At 32.5% G+C, this 18,918-nt stretch overlaps 2 protein-coding genes across 4 annotated transcripts in view; one reads left to right on the plus strand and one right to left on the minus strand.

Moving 5' to 3' along the window:
• LOC145266906 (hexokinase-4-like) overlaps positions 1-18,918 on the minus strand; it is a 274,629-nt gene that overhangs the window by 180,575 nt on the left and 75,136 nt on the right. The window contains exon 2 of one of the 3 annotated variants that reach the window (XM_080122693.1): positions 17,569-17,642. The exons of the other annotated variants lie outside the window; for them this stretch is intronic. The gene's annotated coding sequence lies outside the window, so the exon portion shown is untranslated. The remainder of the gene's footprint in view (positions 1-17,568; positions 17,643-18,918) is intronic. 3 annotated transcript variants of the gene reach the window in all.
• The window catches only part of LOC145266905 (uncharacterized), a 234,888-nt gene that overhangs the window by 18,742 nt on the left and 197,228 nt on the right, over positions 1-18,918 (plus strand). The window lies entirely within an intron of this gene.

Genomic DNA, 18,918 nt, shown 5'->3' on the forward strand with positions numbered 1-18,918 from the left:
AGTTTTAAGCCAATTTAGTTATTTGAATATGAGGCAATAAAGTGCATAACCCGAGCAGAAGTGAATAAACGTCTAAAAATACTGATTATGTACTTCCTCAGATTCAAAATGGCTGAATGAAATACAAACCTCAACATTTACATTCAGTAAAAGGTCTTAAAACTCCTTTTGAATATTTAATGCAAGTGTGTCACAAATGATAGGTAAAACGGTTTTTAACTTCATTTTAAAATTGTATTAGTAATGATTAGCAAAATGGATTAAGAACGTGAACAAAAATAATGAAGGAAAACTGACCTCTGAGCTTATCTTTCGTTAGGAATTTGAAAAAGAAAAATTGAAGATCATTTTGACAATTTTAAATAGGTTTTTAGATTAATTAAACGCATATTCATAAAATCAGACAAAAATGTTCTGAAAAATAAACATACACAGAATAAAGTTCTTTTGAGAAACATTGATTTATTATTTAACTTTCCAGTGAGCAGACGCCATGTTTAAATTTAAAGACTGAAAAAACACAAGCAGCACCAATCAAGACATCATGAACAATAGTATATATAAAAAAAAAAAATGTAACCAGTAACTTTTGTAAATACCAACATAAGTTGTGTATTTGTAAGTATTTTGAAGAGTTTATTTTAAGAAAAAAAAAGTCTCCAAACTTTGATAAAAGTACTTTTTTCAATTAAATAGAAAAGCTAATTTTAAAGCATTTCAAACCGGTATTTTTTAACTATTCCTTGAAAGTCTAGTTAAGAAAAACAAGCCGCGAGTGCATGATCTCCCTTTGATGCTGTATGTGAGATGACGCCACACAAAAAGTGAAGAAATGATGAATTTGAGAAGTGTAAAGGTCGGGTTAGTCCTAAAAACTTCCGTCATAGTTAAAAATTGAGTAATTTGATTTGAACTTATCACATTTTTTTTTTTTGCTTTTTTTGGCAAAATCATAGTACCTGGGCATCCTAAGAAATTACAGTGCTTTTGGGACACTCTCCCAACCACTTATGATTGCAATTCAATCGTTCCAAGCTTCCCCCTGTCGAACTCCTCAACATTAGGAACATCCGTTTCTTCAATTCCGAGATGAAGTTTTTGTGACCCCTTTTGGGCTCCTGAGAATGCAGAATCCCAGTGGGAGAAAAAAAAAAAAAAAAAAAGACAAACGGTGCAATTTCACGACTTAAGACATGTATAATTGAATTCAGCACCATGGAAAACCACTATAAAGACATGCATATCGAGTTTGAGTAATATGAAAAAAAAAAAAAAAAAAAAAAAAAGGCATTTTTTTAGTCCTAGAAGTCCCGGAGGGATGCAAACCAGAATTTTGCCAGGGTCATCCATGCTGAATTTATATTAAGAACACTGGCCTCCATATTTTAGCCAAGTTTCAGGAAAATAGATGGATCAAACGTTATGGGACAAAAAGTTTCATTTTGGGGCATTTTTGGCCTCTTTTGAGCCCCTGAGGACGCGGAATCCCAGTGTAAAATGGAGTTCCAGACCTTAACAAATGTATATCGAGTTGACCACCTTGAAAAACCACTATATAGCCACCAGATATATCAAGTTTTTGAGAAATATGAAAAAAGAGCCACAGAAAGGGGCATTTTTAACACTAAAAGTCTATGGGAACGCAAACCAGAATTTTGCTAGAGTCACCCATACTGGACTCCACATTTTGGCCAAGTTTCAGAAAAATCTAATGGATGGATCAAGTTATGGGGCAAAACTTGTCATTTTTAACCTGGGGATGCAATGAGAATTTTTGCAAAAAAATTTTTTTTACTGTGCACATTTAATGAAATAGAATTTGACAAAATTTCAGGAAAAATTAATGGACAGTTATTTGGCAATCGTCCAGACTAATGGACACACAGACACCACTGAAAACATATGGTCCCTCTCTGATAAAGCGGGGGACCAAAAAAACGAGGGTTTTTGGCCAGTGTCATTAGCCATTTTGAAAAGATGAAATCCATACTTTTATCAAAACAAATTCAAATAACTAAAATTAAAAAAAAAAAAAAAAAAAAAAAAAAAAACACTGATTTTTAATTCATAGTAAAAAAAAAAAAAGAATAAAATGAAAATAAAAAAAGTTGAAAGAAACAAATAGGTAACAACTTATTTTCTACTTACCTGGATAAATTGTTTTATCGGATTAAAATATAACATTAAAATGTAACTTTAAAAGTGCAATGGATTTTATATTTTCAAAAGAAATGGACGATACTTATGAGAAAGAAAAGTAGTGTAAATTCTGGAAACTCAATTTAAAAAAGTTCTTACAATTTAAATTGAAAGTAGAAAAGCACAAAAAGTTTAGAGAGTCATCAAACTAGTGTCAGTCACCATCCAAACGTAACTTATGGGATAAGCTGATATATCCATCTCAGAAATAATGAAGGGACATACTGAGCTAATGTTTAACTTCATGGCAGAAATTCATGGGATTTATTAGACATTAAGCTGAGGTTCTGATCACAATAATCAAGTCCAACAGAAACTGCCATTTCAGTGTTGTTTATATGGTAGGTTGAAGAATTTGTTCTGCATAGTTTTTCAAAAGGAGCATGTTTTTAGTAGGCCAAAGTGCTTCTGCTTTAGGGATACTACTTTGACTCATTTTCTGACTGTCACAACTTCCTGTGGTAGGAAGAAAGTAAATATCAGTAGCAGTTATGGCCCCCAGAATCATGTAGCATACTTAATTATACCAGTATGCCATGATTACCAGCCTGCAAAATCACAACACTGGTGATGAGGAATTCAAGAACTACACTCCACAACACTAACATTAAGGTTTTATTCAGACATTACTCAAACCAGAGTTGCACGCACACACATTTGTAAGAATGAAATATACATCCCAGATAAGATTTGGCAATTCTGTCCATTTTTTTTTTTTTTTTTTTTTTTCAAATGTATGTTGCACAATTTTCACAAGCGATTCTAAGATTCAAAATGCTAAAATGAACCTGCAATGGAAAACTGGTTTGTCTAAAATTGAATTTTCGGAAATTACCTGATGATATGCTCAAGTTATTCATTTAACAAGAGAGCAAGAAGTTTAAAAGTATACTAAAACTAATAAAAAGTCAAAGAATTTAAATCTTTTCTGAGAATGAAAATTTCAAAACAACGTTTACTTAAGTTTCAATCGCAAAGGGAACAAAGGTCTGTCACTTATTAACCAAAAACAAATTTTGTACAAACTTTCTCTCAACCGAGGCGTTTGTATGCATGTATGTGGGGGGGGGTCACACTAAAACCTTGTTAATATTTTACAAAGAATGACTTGAATTGAGAATTTTAACACAATCTTAAAGCTTTTTAAGCATCAACAAAATTAATTGTTTACATGTAGAGCAAGTATTCCAATGAAATAAAATTGAAGCAGAGAGATTGAAGTTACAAAAAGAACAACTTGCACAAGGTTTGAGATGTTTAGACTTGAAATAGCAAAAATTCGAATTTTCAAGCGAGCGGTAAAATTTGACAGACAAAAAGTGCATTCTCTCAGAATGCAATTTGGAACAGCATTGAAACTTTCAATTCAAACTCATAAAAGGAAATATAAAAAATTCAGATTGAAAACTCAAAAAGATTAAGTTGCAGTTAAGGAAATTAAGCAAAGTGAAGCATACAAAATTTGTAAAATCTTTTCAAGTAAAATATTTTTTTTAAAATCAGGATAAAATTTAGTGAAGCAATACAATCATTGACCAAATTAATCCAAAAACATCTCTGCAAAAAATAGAAGTATTTGAACCTTATAAGAAGGAATAAGGACTGATTTTCACAAGCATAGTAAATAAGCAGCGTGATAACTTTAAATTAGTTGTATTTGCACAAGGATTGGTATTAAACAGATTAGACAAAGTCATTAAAGGGAAAATGAGTCCGATCTAATCGATAGAAAAAAAATGATTGTGAAACTAGAGTTGAAACCAGGTATACAGCTAACTTTAAAGTGAAATATTAATAAAAACTTAAATGGATAGACTTGAGAAAAAAGGAAGTGCTAGTAAAAGTTGACTATAATGAAATTGGCTTCACCGATAAAGAAAAAGGAGCGATTTGATATTGTTAATAGAGTAAAAAATTTAAAAGGCATATTTCCAGAGAAAGTTATACAGGTGTATAAGCATAAAATAACCCTTAAGTATAACTTTCCATATTGCATATCACAAACGGAAGTTATGTTCAAGATATATCAAGACTAGTTTCTTGTGAATCAAAAACCAGAACTGTCAAAAAATTTCAAATCCGAGAAATAGCTCTAATGAAACATTCGTCAATTAGGGAAATTGGGATTTTTAAAAACTATTAGGAATTGCTTTGTGATGAAAGGATCAAAATTTACTCATAAGAGATATTTCAACCACCCAGGAAAAGGTATTCTGATACTGCAGAGGACAATTAATGGAGGTCATGTTTGACATAAGTCACCCGTCCCACAAGTAATTTCTCAAATGTGAACGTTGAAAAGGAAAAGACTACACGCAAGTCAACCTCATTGACTCAATATGGAGTATCAGTTTAAGATGAGTATGGAGTAACCTTATCTACTCATTTCAGGAATGGACTTATCCTGAGGCAATATAGTTACAACTAAACAAATGATTCTTGGGCCGATCACTGCCACTAATTATTGTACTATTAACTAGCAATACACACGGACGATGAAACGCTTTGGATAATCAGATTTCAAGGGGTTCTGCTAAAATCGTCAGATTTTAAAAACCAAAGCACTTTATGTCCTCAAAATACCACTGTTTTGTTCGAAAATGAATTCTTTCAAATGAATTAATAATGTACATTTGCTTAAAATTCTTAAAATACATAAAGTAATAAAATGTTATAAAACAGAGTTTCGAGAAGATTTTGTAATGACCCCCCTGATTTGTAAATGGCTGTACCACGTTTTCCTTAAGAATTTAGTCATGTAATTTGGAAATTAAGTTGAAGAGATCACTTTTAATAGATTTGGGTATCCGAAGTTCTTTTGACAACTCTATAAAAAACAAAAACATGATTACGGAAAATTGGAAACATTTCCTTGGGCACCCACTATTAAATAAATCAATCTTACTATAGTTATCCGTTAAAAATAAACTTTTAACTTGCTTTCTCCTGTGGTACTGATCAATTTAAAATTCTATTTTTAAAAAAAGTATCTAAAGACGATCTGTAGAAGCAGCAATACTATCAGTGATAGTATTATTGTAAAACTTTTTTTTTTTTTTTTTTATTCCAGAACCAATTTAAAAAAAAAAAAAAAAAAAAAAAAAAAAAAAATGAATAAAAATGTTCTTACATATTTAGTTGGAGCTCATCAGAATGTAATTTAAAGCTATTCGGTTATCAGGATATATAATTAAAGCAATCCCAACCAGTCCGGCGTAATTTTTGGTCAAATTTTAAAAGTTTAATTGAAAACAAGAAAATAAGCTTTGTAAATATGTAACATGTGTGCACTTTTATCTATTACATGAGTTTTTAACAGTGAATTAAATGGTTTTGTTTTAAAATTGAAAAACGAAAACGTGAAAGGATTTTTGTGAGCAGTACCTCCCCCCACTCCCAATATTTTTTTTGGTCTTTTTTACAATTTTTTTTCAGCGGATTATAATCGAATGGACACTAATCTACCCAATAAAAAATAAATTTTTAAAAAATGCAAAAATCAGTATTTAAATATTTGTAGGAGATTCTCAGTTTTTAGTTAAGTATCTATTTACTTGTCTCCCCACGAAGACAATTAGACATAAAGTCAGTTTTTAATGTGAGGAAAATCCAGTTTCCCAAAAAGTGTCAATCTGGATAGATTGAAAAAAAAAAAATTGTCTCAGTCATGAAAGATTTCTCCTTCACTGACCGAGGACAGAAAAGGTGAAGTGTAGCATCAGAATACTACACTGATTTTGGTCCGAAGTCCAGATAGAAATTAAAAAAAAAAAAAAAAAAAAAAAAAACGTCTTGAACTGGAAAGGTTAACGAAATAATGTGTACTTCGACAAGAAATGTAATTGAAACTAAAAAACAAATTTATCCAAATTTATGAACGATTTGTTAGCTTTAGCAAAACGTTTTTATATTTAAATAAGTGGGCAAAAATTACTTAAGTTTTCCAAGCGTCACGTTTTTTGTTAGTGACGTCACTTGCTTTAAATGAAATTTATTCTTGTCTGTCGTAATTCTTGTTAAATTTCACCCCCCCCCCCATTTACGTAAGTTTACATACTTAAAAGTAATTTGATGTCCAAAATCTAAGGCATAACATTTTCAAAAGCCAATAATTATGAATCACTAACCGGAAATATGGGTGTCAAACGCCCCCCCCCAAAAAAAAAACTTAATCCTACCTCTAACCCTATGTTAGAGTGGCAAGCCCCCTCTGCCTAAGACCTTTAGCCTAACAATAATGCTAAGTCCAAGTGGCAAGCTCCTCACCAAAAAGTTCCTTGGTAAGCTACATAAGTGTTTAAATAAAAATTTTAAAAAATAAAATTAAAAAAAAATTAAAATTTTTTAAATTGGTCAACTGTCTTAAAACTCTAGAATGGTCTGGAAATGGTGAATTATTCTATATTAAATTTATTAAAAAATCAACCCTCACTCTAAATTCTAAAAAATTTTTTTTATCAAGTCTTCAGGGTGTTCAATTTTCCTTAGCTTTATTAACCTCCCCACCCTCTCATAACTGCATAAAGACCCTTTTAAAACCACACAATTATCTTTAGAAAAAAGGCACACAATTTATCTATAGAAAAAAAAAAAAAAAAAAATGGTTCACTGCCCTAAAACGCTAGAAATGGGGAATCATTTTTTAAGGTGTTCACGCGTAATTGCCTACACATTTTGGAGAGGTGGTCAGATGGAGTGGCAGGTTAATAGAAGGTATCAATCAACAATAATACCAAAGAAATATTTTAAAACAGTCCCAGATTTCGATTTTAGTTATTTGTACATAAAATGCATTACAATTCCGCTTTGAGTTCTAACTTTTCTTTTAATGGATACATGGCATTTTTAAGGAATTGTAGCATATTTATATACATTTACTGCAGATTATTTGGAAACCATTAATTTCTGGAGGTTTTCAGTAGCATATTCTAATTCCTAGCACAAAAATACACTTATATGGTAAATTTGATTGCTTAATCTTGTTTTAACAAAAATAGCATTTTTACTGAAAAAATAGTGTAAAAAATGTGACAAAACGCATATATCTTAATGAGGGGGAAAATATCCAAATATGTGAAGCACAAAAATAGTCGTGACTTCCTTAATCTTAAAAAATTAAAAATATTCTTTCCTAGCTCAAACTATGCATACCAATATTGAAATATTTTAAGCCATTTCAATTTTTTCATGAGTATTGCTATATTAACACGTTAATACCAATGTGTTAATGTTTCCTTGGAAGTCGGTAATCAAGACAAACCATTTGACCAAACTTTCAGATTGAAATAAAATTTTAATTTAAAAATAGCTTAACATTTACTTGTTTCAAAATTTAAGATGAGGATTGATAATTTGGATGATTCAGACTATTCTAATCTTAGTTATTTTACATTTTATCCAATGTAACCTCCAACTTTCATGTACATCTTTGTAAACTAGAATAGAGCATACAATTTTACACATAATACATGTCTATATATGGTTTAAAAATTGTTCACATTCATACGAATGATTCCATAGCACAGTTACAAGATGTTGATTAGTAACCAGTTCTTAGTGATTATAATGTAAAGGCCAAAGGTTCAATTACTATAGACAATAACAACTAACTCTTCTATCTAATCATGGTTGAGCAAATGAGAACAATCTACCCTTGTGGTAGAAAGATTCAGTTGAAAATAGCATAAACATTTCCAAGTTCTAAATGATGCACTTGAAAGTTGTATATTTTACCATCAAAAACACAATGGAATGTTAACACTAATACCAGCAAATAAATAGAAAAGGTACATTCCACCATCATGATCTTCGGTTTTAAGTGTTTTACATGTCAGCATGTGTTGGACAGCTTTTAGTAATTTATTTCAAATCTAAACCTGTCCCTGGTCAGGTCAGTCTTCATATCTCAAATCCATCCTTATTACCTCCTCTCACATTTTCGTAGATCTGTCAACCGACCCTGCTACCTCGAAATATACTAACCCACCAACTTACCCTTTTTTTTTAATGGGATCCAAAACCAACAAAAACTTCTGCACTATCCAGATTTAATTTTCCTTTAAGGTTATATCTAAGCCTGTCTTTACAACTAGCAGGATTCTTATTTATTTCCATGAGTCCTCAACCCTTACTGGCTAGGTTTCACTTTCATGCATCACTCCATAAACACATCAGCAAAACGGAATATTAACAGACTTTAAATATTTACAGCGCCAAGTGGTGATTGTAAAAAAAAATAAAAATAAAAAAATAAAGCACTTGATTGGGATAAATTAAAATTTTGTCAAGGTAGGATTTCTCCATTGACAGGACAAAAAGATGAAGGTAGCATTGAAACATGCACTTTGTTCCTAGCTAATGGCTAAGAGTGTCAGGCCATTTTTGGTCAGCTTGTAAATTGTTTTAGTTCAATATGGTGTTACTTTTGTTTTTATAGTTTGATTAGTTTGCTTTCCAGAATTTTTGGTTTGCCGTATTCATTTCCAGAGTTCCAAACTGGCTTTGTGTCAGATTTACTTTGTTTTTGAAGCAATTTCTTTCCCTCAGATTTGTAGTCTTTACCTGAAGATTTTTTACCTGAATCTTTTCGAATTATTTTTCTAGTGGATCCAGAATTATTTAAGTAACCTTAGATTTTACTAGTGTATTTTAGGTGCAGACAAGTTGATTAAGCAGCACAATGATCTTCCTTTTCCCTCCATTTCTATTTTGTTTCCTCAAATTCTGTTTTGAGAAATCTTGGCTAGTCTCACTTGTAGCACCCTTCATACAAAATGTCTGATTTGGTTTTAACCTCAGGGGTTATGGGGGATACCACTTGATCATGTCATTGCTTCCATGAAAGACAGAGTACATTTAATAGTCAATATTATCTGTTTGCCCCCATCTACAAATCTTAACTTTAGATGAAAGGGTTATAAAAAAAAAAAAAATTCTACTCCAGAACTCACTGTCAAAACTACTGAACACAGTGCACTGCTATTATTTTTCTTCATTCTTTTTCTCTATGGAATTCTACAAACCAATTTGTACTAATTTTTCTTAAGTGTTTAATGACAGAAGAGCAACTTATTTGGCCTTCAGTAGCATTTCACACCACACATCAAAAAGTAATTTATATTTTTTATGGAGATTCGTTTTTATATTAGTCACTGATTTTAACTCTTCCTTTATTTCCTCTAGAACACAAAAGCTATTGGCATCTGAAAGTATTTAGATAGGGATGCAGGTATGAGTTTATTGCGGAATATTTTCATTAGAAAATTTGCATCTTCTATTTGCACAAGGAGATTTCCAGTATTCAGTCTTTCGACATGAAATTAGGTTTGTCAAAATGACATTAGCTGAGGAGCTTACAAGAGGAATCTTTCACTTCATGCTTAGAGCTTGCATATCTATGCTCTATTTTAGTGGTTCTATTAGGAGCCATAAGTTTTGTTTATATTATTCACCACGGTTTCATATTCATCAAAGTCCACTTTGACAAAAACCCATTAGAATTGCCCAATCTCTTTGGCAAGACAGGCTTACAGGAATGGTGAATTCAACCTGATTGTGATCACAAGCACCAATGTTTTGATTTCTCTATCCAGAGAAATGTCAGGGGTGCACAGTCATGTGATCATTTAACAGTATTTTCTAGCACTTATTAGTAAACTGAAATTTTTTTTTTTTTTTTTTTTTTTTTTATTCAATTTTCACCCCAAACAAGGCACAGTGCCACTTTGAAGCAGGGGGCTACTATTAGGGAATTAATTAGCGGGGTCATTATGAAGGGAGAAGAGTAGAAAGATGTTTGTTAACATTACACTTGAACTTCTGCATATCATTGCAGTTGGGAAAGCAGAATCCCGGAAGGGAGTTCCAAAGACCCGCAGTTCTGGGGAAGAAACTATTGGAGTAAAAGGCTTTCTTGCACCTAGGGATCTCCACTGTAAAGGGATGAGACTTAGTAGCTTGTCGGGTTTGTCGGGGGTAGTTACGTCGGGGAGGTACAAGTGTTTGCAGTTCGTCAGAGCATTCACCATTAAAGTATTTGTAGAACAGGCAGAGGGATGCAACATCTCGTCGATGGGACAGAGGTTGAAGCCCAGATGACAGTTCAGGACCTATCAGGTTTGCGACTCTTTTTTGAACCCTGTCCAGGAGCGAGAGACAAGCAGCAGATGCACCAGCCCAGATGTGACAACAGTACTCCATACATGGGCGAATGGTTGCCTTATAGAGGTATAGGATACTGGCAGGCGTAAGTAGTTTTCTAGCACGGTAGAGGGAGCCAACCTTCCTTGCAGCAGCCTTGGCAATGCTCTCAATGTATCTATTCCAGTTCATATTCCCTGTAAACGTTAGGCCGAGGAGTTTAAAAGAAGTACTTTCAGGCAATGAGTTCTTGGCCATTGCTATTGGTGGTAGAGAAGGTTTCTTGTAGTTATTGAAGGAAACAAGCTTAGTCTTAGCAGCATTGAATGAGACCAACCATTTTTGTCCCCATTCCACTACGGATTGGAGGTCATCCTCTAGTGTTTCTGCCATTTTCTTGGATATGTGTTCATTTGTTTTCCCCTCATATCTGTTATAGAGAGTGGTGTCATCGGCAAATATACCCATCTCCGAAACAATATTATCAGGGAGGTCGTTTATGAATATCAGGAACAATAGAGGTCCAAGGATAGACCCCTGAGGCACTCCCGCATTTATGTCATATTGTTTGGATGTACGTCCGTCGAGGACAACTTTGATAACAGAAGTTAATTAATCTAAATATTGTAAACAAGCCGGACAAGTGATAGAATAAGTGCTAGAACTGATCTTACATCTAGCTAAAGTAAAGGCCAAAGTAGAGTGCTGCAAGTCACACAACCATTTATGCAATCAAGCTATGGACTGCTCAGTCATCAGAATCCTATCTCAAAACACTGGTTATCACTCATGTCCTACAGGTGGTCCCATTTTCTACATGGGAGTTGCAGTAGTCTAATTCTTGGCCCCAACAACAGTACTGAACTAATTTGTTTGCAATGTTTATGCTATAAAATGATATGACTATGAGATTGTTATGCATTTCTAAATTTCTCTAGATTTTTTTTTAAACTTATACAAAAAATTCTTTTGTAATAACTGTATTCTTCAAAGATACGAGTTCAGATTTTGTTAATCAGTCTAAAATATCTAAGATCAATTTTAAAATAAATTGTAGCAGAGTACATAGTCAATAACATGAGGCAATAATGAATGGCCAGTTAGATGCAAAATTTAACTAGTCGGCTTAAATGCTATTTGAATCAGATTTTTAATTTGACAACTTTTTTCCTTTTTATAGGAAAAACCAACTGATATTTCTAAAGCTGCATTCAATTTTTATAATTACTGATGAAAATGCCATCTCAAAATTTAAATATGAGAAACAGATGGACAGAGCCTGCATACAGGAATAGCTTGTTTTTGATTGGTTTATAATTACACCTACATGCACCATTTTCACCCATATTATTTAGCCAAGATAATCATTGACAATGTTTATTAAAAAAAAAAGTAGTTCATAAAAACGCAGAAGTTGAGCGCACATTTTTTGTATGTCCAAGAAAGGCTTTTCTTTTTCAGGAGGGGGGAGGGGGCGGTTCTCAAAAGGGTTACTATTTGAGAACTTTTTATATACTCCCTAAATTATATGTACGATTTGTGAATGCATATTGTCTACATTTATTTTGATTGGCTTTTATAAAATCCCTCTATTCAGTCCTTTCACGTGTTTGTTAGTCTTTCGTATAAAGCTACTCAGCCTTCGTGGCCGGGACGTCTAGAAGGCAATTTGCTTTGATCAATGTGGGGACAACCCTTCATATCAGATAATTGCTATTCATTTGGACACTTCCAGAGTTCCCACTTTTTGGTGGGAGCTGACCCCCCCCCTCCACATTATAAACGACCTCATGGGGAAACAAATACAATAGAAAACAGAAAGCTTAACTGGCCCCTGGCCAGGTTTAAAAGCCATTTTCATTTCTGCACTAACTCCTATAATTCTTAATTTCCAACTCAATAAATTCACTGTCCTCTTTGGTGTAATAGTTAGCAAGGATGACTAATTACTGTACGTTTTCAAGTTAGATCCCACCTCTCAATTTTTTTTAATTTTATTTTTTATTTCGTCTTGTGCCAATATCCTCTATCCAGTTAATTACCAACTCTTTCACATTTTTCCTCTTTCAAGTACTACCTGCCTACTACCACTTCCCTCCCTCTAAACACCTACAAACACCCGGGCAATGCCAGGCATCCCTGCTAGTCTATCATAAAAGGCAAAAATGTCCATGAAAGGCTTTTGTAGTTTCTCGCATGGGTTACATTTAGATCGTAATATCTCCAATTTGCAAACAGACATCGTCTATCTTATTTGATAAAGTTAAAAAAAAAAAAAAAAAAAAAAAAAAAAAAAAAAAAAAAAAAAAAAAAAAAAAAAAAAAAAAAACCCTAGTTTCCAGTGTTTGTCTTTTTCATATAAAATGAAACTGATCGAAGTGAATGCATCCCCCTGGCCTTTCTGGCCGGGAAGTCTTGAAAGCAATTAGGTTTGATCGATGTGGGGGAAACCCTTCATATCAGACAATTGCTATTCATTTGGACATCGTGGGGAAACAAATACAGCAGAAAGCTAAAAGCTAAACTGGCCTAGATTTAATTACCAACTCATTTGAATGAGTTACATTTCTGTCGCATCATGGTGTAGCGGTAAGATGTCAGGTTTTCTTTCACTTTTTCATCTTTGCGTCAAGGGTTCGAGCCAGCCACCACTTTTTACACCTACAAACACCTGGGCAACGCCGGGCACCCCCGCTAAATATTATATAATGGGGAACTATTTGATGAACATTTGAGATTTAAGACAAAAAAGGGGGGGGGGAGGAGGAGGAATTAACATTCATGAGGTCAGTGGGTGATGTTACAAAATTATAACGCAGTGAACTAGAGTGAGGGAGGGGGTCGTTTATGTTTTGTCTGGACTACCCATCACTCTTTGGGTCACCAATTGTCAAGACTTCTGGAAGTTTTGAATACTAAAACTTAATCTTGCTTGCTGGTTTGTTTGCACATTGAATACATTTGATTGAGAGGAAAAGTGGAGATGAGAAATGGTTGGGTTTAGAGATTAAGATGCAGAGGAAATGGTGGAAAAGAAAATCACGAACATTTTGCATGCTGGCATGTGTTGAACGGCTTTTAGAAATTGTCTTCCAAACATTTTTTCAATAAAAAAAATAAAATTTAAAAAAAAAAAAAAAAACTGGATTCTTTTTTACAAATAAGATTTTCTCACAAGAAATGGAGAAGAAAAAAATAGGAGAGCACTTAGCAAAACAAAAATCAAAGCAAAATGACTTGGGCAACACCAAATTAAAAAAAAACTTAATTAAATTAAAAATTTACACCATTGATAAATATTAAACTAAACGTTTAGCATTAACTCAAAAACTTATATGCATGCATAAAGTTCATTTTGTGAAACTAAAACCTCAAGATCTTCTGTCGTGTGCTATGAACTGAAATTTAGATTTCCTTCTAAATAGATCTAGAAACAATTAGATTTGACATCAGATTTACATGAGGTTTCAACCATAAGCCATCGTTAGATATTCTTTTAATAGTCCAAAATAATTTTACTTTTACTACATATTTGTGTTAACTATTTAACATTAATAGAGACTAGAATTTTGCACATAAACTAGACAAACGGTCTATATAAAAATTATCAAACATACCGTTCGTCATTACAAATTCATGTCCAAATTAGCATGGCAGTTGTCAGCATGGTTGTTCAAATATGTGATTAACTAGTAAAACAACAGACCATAACATTTTAGATATTTCAAGATTTTAGGTAGTTCTTTAAAATAGCTATATTTTAAAAAACAAAACACCAAGTCCTCAAAGTACCCCAGAAACAAATATCCTTTCACATGCTTTTAGAAATAACCTGATATATTTAAGTTTTTAGGAGAGTAATGATAAAAATGTTAAGGTTATGAAACTGCTATTTTGCATCAGATTGTTTTAGCTCGATGGTACTTAAAAGTTTGATACCAATCCTATGAGAAATTTCATCATTAAATTTTGAAAGCTATTAGAAAAACAAATCTCACTTGTTGGGGTATGAAATAAACTGGTCCATTTTTTGTCATTGGTTTCAAACATTTTAAATATTTGTAATACTAAGTAAGGAGTTAATGTCTATTTTTATGTATACAAATGATAACTCTATGTTATTTCTTTTGATACTATCAGTTTTAAAATAGGCTCTCCCCACATAATTTCAAACACTTTTCAATGAAAGTAAACAATTTGACAAGTAGTGTTGATAAGCTATTTAGAAAATAACTGCTCTAAAATGCTAGAATGGACTAGAAATGGATAATTTTACATTAATCACACTCTAAAATAATTTATTTTCTGCAAAGTTTTTAAAGGTGTTCACACATAATTGCCTCTAGAAGGACAATATCCAAACAGGGGAGGCACAAAACTTATTTTTTATGAAGATTAAAAACTTAAAGATTCTTAGATCAATCTATGTATGCCATAGAGATATTAATTTCAATTTTTTTATGTGCACTGCTATTTTAACCAGCTCGAGATTGACAAAAAAATTAGCAAACAAATTCAAGATCAACGTTCACCAACTCCCATGCATTCTCAACGCTGAATTATACTCACCATGATAAAAACATGGTGTATTTTCTATACAGAAATATTCAGCGTCATTCTTTTAATCAGCAGTAAAATACGTCAAAATTTAAAAAATTATACTTTGCGAGTGTTTGCACGAATATACATAAAATTACCTCAGAGTTGAATTCTTACTAGAAGTCTTGCTTTTGACTTCTGGTAAGACTTCTAGTGAGCAAGGCTTTCAGCAAGTTATCCATTTTTTTATTAAACCATTCTAATTATTGTTAGCAATACTATTGCATAGGACAATTGCAAACGTATAACAAACATTTGGATGGTAATATAGATTTTTTTTTTTTCAGTTATACAAAGAAATACAGTGTTTATTATAGAGTGGAGGATAAATTCTTTCAAAATGCACTATATTAATATTAAAAAAATTGCATTGAAATATTTAGAGGTAGAAAATCTTGCACCGAGATTAAATTCCTGCTCCAGATCGATATATCTATATATCACACACACCTGTGTGTGTAGGTTTACAACTCCCCATGGTCAAAGAAATAAAAATCCGTTAGGCTATTTCTTGCAAAGAAGATCTGTGTGTACAACTTTCCGATTCAAAGAAATATATAAATCCGTTATAGGCTATTTCTATTAAAGGAAATTACATTCAATTTTATGCATCATTTCTATATATAGTATTTTTCAAACGAAATCTGTACTGAATGAGTGACCTCATTTGCATATTACATTAAAGAAAATCTATTTCCATAATTAACTGTTTTTCTTTGCTGTAACAGAATCGTTTTAATAGTACTATTTAGACATCTTTTAGTTTATTTTCAATGATTAATATCTGAAAAGAGTTAGGATTAAAAACAGAAGTCTCATTAAACGGAGTTAATTCCCTTTAAGCTAATACTTCCGGTTGGTTTGAAAACAGGCCACTTTTTTTTTTCTTTGTTTTTCTTTTTTAAATTGAGTTAAGCAAATAGCAGGTAATTTTTAAAAATCGTAACCATTTAAAACTTGAGTATATTTACAATAAAATGTCATTGTGTCTTGTTATACAATTTTATACAAGAAGATTTGTGGCGTTAGTGGAAGTCATATCTTTAGAACAGCAAGTTTGTTAAAAGGCTGCGTTGCCAGAGAAAAGTAGTATTAATGTTTTGTTATACTATTTTATAACAGATAATCTACCTTGAATTGTCCAGGATTTCTAAATATCGTAATCCCTTAAAATTTTTTAAGTGTATTTACAATAAAATGCCATTGTGTTTTGTTATACAATTTTATACAAGAATATCTATACGGTGTTATTGAAGGTCGTATCTTTGCTAGAGCAAGTAATGTTAAAAGGTCGAGTTTCCTGGGGAGGTAACAATGTTTTGTTATACTATTTTATTTAAGATCATCTACTCGGAATTACCTGGGATTTTTAAATATCGTAACCACTTAAATTTATTTTTTTAAAGGGTATTTACAATAAAATTTCATTGTTTTGTTATACAATTTTACACAAGAAACTATGACATTATTGGAGGTTGTATTTTGGATAGAGTAAGTATGTTAAAGTCACGTTGCCCGAGAAGAGTAACAATGTTTTGTTCGGAATTGCCCGGGATAAAGAGGCATATGGCAGGTGTATTCAAACCCAACTTCATTGTTTTTATATGGCCTAGGCAATGCTGGGTAGCCCTGCTAGTACCACACACACAGAATTTACTAAACCTAGTAATCATTTGGAACACAGCTGCTAGGTGTAGGTGGGTAATGTAGGCTATATTTACTTTTATTCAAAGAAAGCAAAAAGTGGGTTAAAGTTCTTTGTGAAAATTCAACCTTCAAATTTGTGCAATTTAACATGCATTAGACATCAATGAATATTCCTGTAAATTTTAGCTTCGTTTGGGGCATTTTAAGAGCTTGGGAGGGGGGGGGGGCTTATGGCCAGAAATTCAAGTATTCCAGATTAATATTTAATTTTAAGTGTAATTATTAGACACCAATTAAGTAAAATTTCATGAATTTCAATTCCTTAGGTTAAAACAGACATTTTCTATAATCAAATTTGATCACAATTAGAATAATTAGACACGAGCATTATATTGATTTTAATCTTCGTAAAGAGAACAATGGTACGGAACTTGTTCCAGGAATTTTACCCATTCTTGGATTGTTATTATTGAATGCACTAAAAATAGCTTTAAAAACATCCAAGTTTAAGTCAACTTTTTAATTTTATATACACACTAACCTATAGCATGCTATATATTTTGGGTGTCGGCTTAGTATATTCAAGTTATACTCTCCGAATTACACTGGACAACTGGAGAATAAACTATTCCATTTAAAAAGAACAAAAACACCACACACATGCAAGATTCAAAGTTTTGCCCCCATCCCTTTCTGACGATAGGCTTTAAGATGGTTAAAACTCGCCTGGCTCTATATTTTTAAATATTTTTGTGACACATTTACTATGTAAGGGTTGTAACTATTGACAAATAAGAGTCCTTTTAGCCATTTCATTTCACTTAGAATTTATTTTTTTTTACCAACTTGGGAGATTTTAATGAAACAAAAGAATACTCTTGATGAACAGCATTTGTCTTCATGCAATATAGCATGCACGTTTGCAGGCATGCTAGTCAATGCAATGGAAGGGAGAGCAGCAACTGCACAGGCAGCAGCTCCTACCTGTCAGCATTTGACCTGCAGCCACATTTTTTGGTCAGCAACCACTACCAACAGGATCATCTCCACCACACCCACTGAAAGACAGAATTTATGATAAACAAATTCAAATGAAGACAAAGAGTTAAAGAAAACTTTGCAGAGAGATTCAAAACCAGTTCCAAGTATTATAGAAAAATATTTAGTAATTTCTAATTGTGTAAAAACTAAATGCAGCAATTATAATTTCTGGTTGCCTCCGGGGAATAGAAAAGCAAAATGGGGGAAGGAAGGGCTAAAAACTATGGTCTTATCAGGTTGCTGGAAAATTTTGCCACATTAAAACACGTTGAATTATTGGCAACGGGAGTATACTTACATTTCTGGTTACAGCATACATCAAGCTATCTCTTTAGAAAAGAGATTCATTTGTCTTCATTTTAGAGCAATTTTAAAACTAAAATTAACGTTTTAAGCATTTGATGCTGCTTTTCTATTTTCATAAACACAAATCAAGAAATGTGCAGTGTATAGAAGCGTATGGAAGTGGTCTGCAAAGTTTGGAGCTGAAGACTTTAGCCATAATGATAAAGTTGCCAGTAGATCACCCTCTATAAGTACCAAATCACATCAGAATTTGAAGAAAAACTCAAAATCCTCCATTATGCATTTTGTCAAAAAATGTTTGGATGCAATATGATTTTAGATTGCAATTCCAGGTGATTTGCTTTATAAAAGAGGAAAAAGCTCCCATTTTAAAAGTAAATTGTTTTACAATTTAAAAACAATGAAAATTGCATCATTTATTAATGTGAGATACTCAAGAGGAGGCATCCTTAGCCATCCAAAAAGATTCACTTTAAGGTAGTTGTACTTGGTGGAATGGAGAGGAATTCTGTATTACAGTCATACTCAGACAATTCTGAAAAATCCCGATCACTACTGGATGTATTAAAAGTAGCAATTTTAAAAAGCCCATGATCAGGCAATATACAAAAATTGTTGCAGTGTGGCTTTAAAATTTAATTTTCCGGACGCGATATATAGACTTAAAAAATGATTATTAATGGGAACTCCTTCACAAATAAGTTGCATGTATAGCCAATGAATTATATTTCCAATCATTGTTACAAAGACTGATTAGGATTACCAATAGAATTCGAGAAAGATTAACCCTCTCCAAACAAATAAAAACCAAATAAATAAACCCGAATCATAGCCCCCCCCCCCCGCCTCCGAACCTAAGCGAACACCCAACAGGTAAAGACATAATTATCAAGAAATCTCACCAACGAGACACCAAAAACTTTAACATTAAGATTCGAATTCTAAAGTAACCCCCCCCATATCCCCCTTCCCCCTCCATGTATCCAT

Source organism: Euprymna scolopes, chromosome 42 (assembly GCF_053919585.1).
Source record: "Euprymna scolopes isolate OS-2025 chromosome 42, ASM5391958v1, whole genome shotgun sequence".
In the NCBI taxonomy this organism is placed as follows: domain Eukaryota; kingdom Metazoa; phylum Mollusca; class Cephalopoda; order Sepiida; family Sepiolidae; genus Euprymna; species Euprymna scolopes.